We start from the raw sequence: 6,837 nt of genomic DNA on the forward strand, positions 1-6,837 counted from the left end.
GTTGTCAAGGAGATTAATACCAAATATTTACCTTTTAGTGCAATTAGGCAACTTCATCAAAAACACTGAATGAAAGCAAAATGCATTTCCTTTGCAAACCTTATTAGAGAATTGTCATGCTTTCCTCTCCCCATTTAATATTTCAACCAGCCATTTGATACTTGGTGCCATTATAAAGGCAACTCGATTTGAGTTTGCTTGTTGTTGGCTCACACATTTCATGGGCTAACACTAAAACACTGGGTCAGGGAGAAAGAGCGAGGATTTCTATCCATGACATCTTAATTGAAACTTCTCTTTAAAGCTGTTATAAAGCACAGAAAGAAATGGTCCAAAAGGCTTATTGCAAACCTGCTTCATGCTTCAGAAGAGCTCAAGCTACGTTGCAACTGTCTGTACTTCTGCAGCATTCATTTTTCTTGGAGAGGGGGATCAGTGTCAGTTCTAAGCACCTCCTTTCCAAATACAGCAAAATGCTTCTCAAAGCACTTTGATCAGGCAATTCTTTTTCCCCAGCCTGCTGCTGCCAAGAGAAGAGCCCCTCCTTGCAGTGCCGGAGACCTGGATGTCTTCAACTGAAAGGAGAACTGAGACCAAAATAGGGCAGGAGACAGAATATGCTTAATTGACCCTCATTTCCTTCCCAAGTCCTGGGCTCAAGCCGAGGTGAGACTGACAGTTGTGACCCTTCAAACAGGCAGGTGTCCTAAAATACAACTAAGTGCTTGATAAGGACCTACTTAAGGGCAGTCTCTGCAGCTGGCATGACAGGGAGGTAGCACAGAGACAGCCAAGGCCCAAGGGCTTGGGATGGGGCTCAGTGCTCATTCCCAACAATCGCCATCCAGCATGACAGAGATAAATGCTACAGTCTGACCCAAAACGGCTGCCATTCTCCTGGCCATCCAAACAGGTCCCTGCCGGGGGCTAACCACACTTACCCTGACCCAGAGCCTGACCTGGGGACAGTTTCACAACTACCCTGCCCACAAAGGGAAACACAGCACGTTTAAACAGTTCCTGCCAGCGGTGGGGTGGGAAATCACTTGTTTGCTGTTCCCAGCCACATTCATTGCCTGCCATTCATTGTCCGTCACATTCACACCACAGGTGCTGCGTGTGGTGCCATGGGATTTTTCCAACATTGCTCAATAACTGGGCGTGCTGTTAGTTTTTAAGGAGGAGATTGTGTTAGCCTCTCATACCTCAGTGGGCAGCCTTAGAGGCAGCTGCTGCAACCCTTCAGGGTTTGTGCAGACTGTGCCACAGCCAAAGGGCCATCAGGGATATGTATAAAGCTCCTTACAGTCCAGGGAGTCTTCAGTACACTGGGGAAGACCAAGGATGGGGAGTGCTTTCTGAAGTTTGGAGTCAGCATCCAGCCCAGTACAAAGAGCCTCCCTCCTGCTCCCTGTCCCCACAGCTGGTCTGACAGCCCTATCTCACTCCAAGGTCTTGCTAAAGTCATTACAAAACCAAAACCAATCAGCTGCACAACCTGTGACAGGAACATGGGGCTGCCAACCCACACAGCCTCCCCTGCTTCCCTCCCTAGGAGCTGGGGCTGCAGATGGCCGTGCAAATCCAGCCTGTAGATGTGGGTGTCGCTGCATGGTTTATTCCATCCTGGTTTTTTTTTTTTTTTTGGATGTTTATGACCTCCAGTGTTTATTCTTAGCTTGTATAACAACAATACAACAGTTTACTAGGCTGCTCCCAAATATTTGACCTACAAAATGATCAGTCCATTTGGAGACCAAACTGAACTCAGACAAGTCATCAAATGCTGCCTCAAGTTACTACTTTCAGCCCTTAAAATCCAAACCCACAGCTGTGTCAGGTCCAAGCCTTTCCCTAAAGGGTAACTCCATTGGCTTGTATTTTCCTACACACCCCCACAGAGACCATTAACATGGTGCTGCTGGTTTAATTGCCACAAAGGCTCCTGTACATTCAAAACCACTGAGCTGTAAATCCTTCGTTTCTCAAATCCAGCTTGCTAAATTTCTTTGTGATGTCCATTGCAAAGCCACTGCCCACTTGCCCACAGGTGCTTCCCAGGCCTCCTCAGTTCCATCAGACCCAGCCACACTGCAGGAGAAGGTACCCAAGGGCCAGGGACAGGCTGCACCTCCCAAAACCTCTGCAGAAAGTATTGCTCTGACAACACTGCTGACACTGGGGCATTTTCAGACTGCAGCTCTGGGTATCCACAGTACGTGAGCAAGTCAGCTTATAGCTGCTTCTTTGACTTTTACTTTCAAAAATTTTTGGAGAAGGGAGAATGACTTAGGGGATTGACTGTCGTTCTAACAGTGGCAACCACATAATGACCATCTGAAAAGGGGAGAAATGAGATGGGGCCTGATCCAAAGCCTTTCCTGTTACTTCACGGAGAACAAGTTACTCCATGAATAACAATTGGGGGAACAGACTGACATTCTAGAGAAATCTCTTGAAAAGAAGACAAATTTTAATTTCAGAGGTTTTCTTCAACACAAAGTTGTCTTCTTTTTGGAAACTTCTTTCCCCAGTCAGACCAGGAGAATATTCAATCATTGCATAACGTGATTTCAATTCAAATACAGATCTAAAAGTTCAAGTACAAAATTACATACTTGGCCTTTTCACATTAATTAATCCAAATGAATAGAGTAACACATTGGCTTTCACTGGAGAACATCTTTGTGCTACTGAGAACAGTTAATTAGAGCTGGCACAAACACCTTCCATATTCAGCATGAATAATAATATTCCCAGAGCAAATTTTCTCAGCAAACTTAAGGAAACAGCTGATTCTTGATTCTTCAGCCCACCCACTTCTAAGATTTTAATAAGAGAGAAAGAGTTAAAGTACTGGTAATCGATGAGCAGCCTCTGTGCTCTTCCTGCCCGATGCGCCAGCTCCAGCCCATCCTCTGACGTGACCTGCAACACAAGAGGTGCCCAAGCCTGTACACTCAGACCCAGTGCCAAAGCTGCCTTGCACATTGTATCACCTCTGCAGCATCCTCCTGCTGCCTCCAGCAGGACATTAGTCACAGCCAGTGACAGATGGGCTCAGGGCAGGGGCTGAGGCTCTGGGATGTGCTGCACCACTGAGGTCTGCTTCAGCTCTTCCCCTGAACTGGGGCCTGTGGGGAAAGCTCTGCCATGTGAGGCCCACCTGTGAGCTCTGACAACCCCACAGAAAAGGGAAAAATATATGAAAGGAGACAATGGGGAAGGTCACAGTGATCACCTGAAACTGCTGTGGAGGTAACTCCAACCTAAATCAAGAGATTTTCCTTTCATACAATAGAGACCAAAAGCAGCAGCCATACACAGACACCCATTTCTGCTCACCACTCACCTCCTTACCTGCAGACACAGCAAGTCAGAGCCAGCTGTGCTCTTGAGGAAGCAGGTCTAGTCCTCAGGCAGAAAAGCACAAGGGGTTGTGTACACAGCAGCCAGGAAAAGCAACAGCCAGTGTCACCCTGTCCTAAAGTCAGTCTTGTGTTAAAAAATGCCACTCATTAAAAGTATCTGACACACAAGGGTGTTCACACTGTCTAACTAAAGAGACTCAGGTATGCAGGAACTCCTAAACTGAGCAGTCAAAGGCATCCTCTAGAGATGTCCTTACCCTCCAGAAACAAAGAGTCCTAAATTAAATATGACAAATTGGATAGTCCAAACATTGCTTCAAGCTCCAGCTCCCTTCTCAGTCTCACAGGGCCGTGCTGGCAAGTAACAAGGCTGGACACTGTTTTGTAGACATTTTGGTCAACATAAATGTTTCTTTTAACACAAAATGAACAGTGTTTCATTTACTTACATTACCATTTTAATTCAGCATTTTTGGATTAAAATTATTTTGAAACAAGAAATAATAATCTAATTACTAAAATGTTAAAACAAATGCTTTAGCTTAACATCATGAAGTTTAGCTGCTTCCACTCCTTTTCATGCTGTATTTTTTTTTTTTTAGCTGGAAATACTCACTAAAGCTCAACCCATATGTATTAGAGACTGTTCCCTCACACTGCTTTTTGTTCATTTAATCCAGAAAACATTCCCTGCGATGGAGCTGCAGCACCTCAATAATTTCACTGGGACATCAGGAATTGTACTTGCCAAAAGAGCAAGAAACAGGCATTTACCTGAGACCTGGGAAGCTATTTTTATTCATCACATAGCTGTCCAAACATGCCTTTTTTTTCTCTGGGAAGCAGTGACAGCATCCACAGTACTTGTTCTTATAACATTCTGGGTGGAATTCAGAACAACAGCAGCAAAATGCTTTGGGAACAACTTGCACATCCTAAGGCACATACATAAGTATGTACAGGAGAGAGAACAGGCTTTCATTAGCTTGGCATCATTATAATATAGCAGAGAGCTGTTCATGTTGGGCTGAGTTAATTCCCACCAGGGACATCTGGAACTTGCTGCCTGCCCAGATGCATGTGTGACACATGAACAGGATGCAGCCACTCCCCACCAAAAATGGGCTCCCCATCATGCTGGTGGAAAACCAGGTCCTTCATTCTCCTTTCTGGAGCACCTACATGGTCCGTCATGGCCTGAACACTCCTCATCCCAAGGCTGCAGAGGTCCCAAAGGGCTGCACATTATGGGATGCGACTGGAATGTAAATGCACCTGCAGAGAGCTTGTAACAAATAAAAAATTCATGTTTTAGAGCAGACACTGAGGTACCTCCCCTTGACTGCTAAGTTAATAGCACTTCTTTTTAAAAAAGAGCAAAAACCCAGAGCTCAGAAGTGGATGCTGTTAGAGTTAGACCAACTCTGACTTACTGTGTACTGTCTGGCAGAGCTAAACAACTGCCTGAGCCATGCTGCAATATGCAAGTATTAGAAAGTAAATTATATTAGATGCCAACCATTATCACAGTGACCCATATTTTAGGGTTTCAACTGCATCTCTGCCAGTCTTCCTAAAGCAGGTTTTATTGCCAAGCTTTTATACGTGCTACTGTTCAATCAAATAAAGCAGCCTTCTGCCACAGTGTGAGCAAGATTAGGAAGTAGAACTGACTTCTTTTAAGTTCTCCTAAGAGCACTGGGCAACAAATACAACCTCAGAAAATTGAAAAACTGAACCATGAGGGAAATCTTTAAATGCAAAGTTTCACAACACAAGCTGGTTTTCTTTGCAGTGGACAAGTCTCAGTTGGCTGACTCACTGCTAACTAGATTTACTGGAATGCATCAATCACATTCTTAATATCAGCATTTCAGCCTTCAAAAGGCATCTCTGAAAGGTTCAGGTTTCCCACAGAGTGGTGCAGAGTTGCTTCCTCAGCCCAGAGCTGATGGAAGAAGAGGCCTGTCAGGCAGAGCTGGCTGGGCCAGCCTGGGAGAAGAGGCTTTGGCAAACACAGCTACTGTAAGATGCAGCTCCCTTCAGAACCCCAATGATGGGAAAGAGCACCCATATACTGAAGAGTTAAATGCGAAATGCAGCAAAAATGACTGTAACAAGTGAAATGTGCACTTCCTCCCTGACTGACCAGAGACTAATTGTGGAAAGAGGAACAGTCAAGTTCAGGAAAAATATTCTGACACTTCCCTACCAGAAGGATGAAATGGGGAGAAAGCCCAGGAGGGCACTAAGGGACTCCCATTGCTGTGTGCAGTGAGGAGAAGAAAGCCCCCCAAAGGCCAGCCCTGCAGAGGCCCAGACGCAACTGCAGGCTTAGGTCACACTGTACACATTTCTGTGTAGAAATCCAGCAGCTGGAGAAGCGAGGCTGAGCACAAAGATCCAAAGCCCACTAGCCACCCAAGCAGCAGAGGTATCTGGCTGCTTCACAGACCTCAGATGGGCGACTTCCCCACACAGGCTACCCTTGGGTCTCCCAGGGATGCGCAAGGAGAGGGGAAGAGCCCTACAGAGCTGCAGGAATGGGCAGCTCCCCAGCGGGTCAGCCACATCCCCACACAGCTCTCCCATCACTGTGGGGAAGGGCCTCCCCACTGCAGCATCCTGCCACTGCCCAGCTCCTCGATCCCACTGGGCTGGACCCTCCAGCTGCTGCCTCCCATGAGCAACAGCTTTGTGGAGGGCGTGTTCTCCTCATTCCAAACAAACACACACTTTACATATCAGAGGTAAAAGATTTTATTATCCCATGGGTTTTTTCTAAGAAGTAAGATTCCCACCAGGCAAAATATACAAAGCATCTTATGTTTTCTTTCTAGACAACTGCTTTCTCATCCTATGGAACAGTGACCACATTAGTTCATCCTAAAGAACCAAGGTTTGTCCTTACAGCTGCGGGATTGCACAGTTAGCATATCCAATGACCAGTTAAATCATGCAGAACCAGAGGGGAGGGGAAGAGGCCTGTATGCTCACCTGAGTGCAGGCTTAGGCTTCTAGAAATTAAGAGAAACGCAGGGCTTAAATTTACCAGTTACTTCCATTAAGTGAACCAATTCTCTGACCCACTTCTTGTCATCCTCTTGGCAATTAAAGGCTGGGGCTAGCAGCAAGTTATTGCTGGGAAAACACAATGCTAGAAAACTAAATACACATCTGGCAGTGGGAAACTTTCCATATCAACCCCTGGTAATTCTTCATTTTACATCAAGCTTAAAGCAGAATGAAACCAAAGTGTCCTCCTCTACTTGATAGAAATTAATGTTTATAGCTATGTTTGTATAAAATAATATATACTCAGCCTCTAAGGACATACTAATTCCTACTGCATTAGATGGCCATCGTGATATCCTGTTTTGTTTTCACATAATTAACTCATAGAATTAACACCCAAAAGTTTAAAATATATTAATTTTGTGTTTTGGTTCTGCTGAGTTAATGACTG

The sequence above is a fragment of the Coloeus monedula genome (genome assembly GCF_965178545.1).
Source record: "Coloeus monedula genome assembly, chromosome: 10".
In the NCBI taxonomy this organism is placed as follows: domain Eukaryota; kingdom Metazoa; phylum Chordata; class Aves; order Passeriformes; family Corvidae; genus Coloeus; species Coloeus monedula.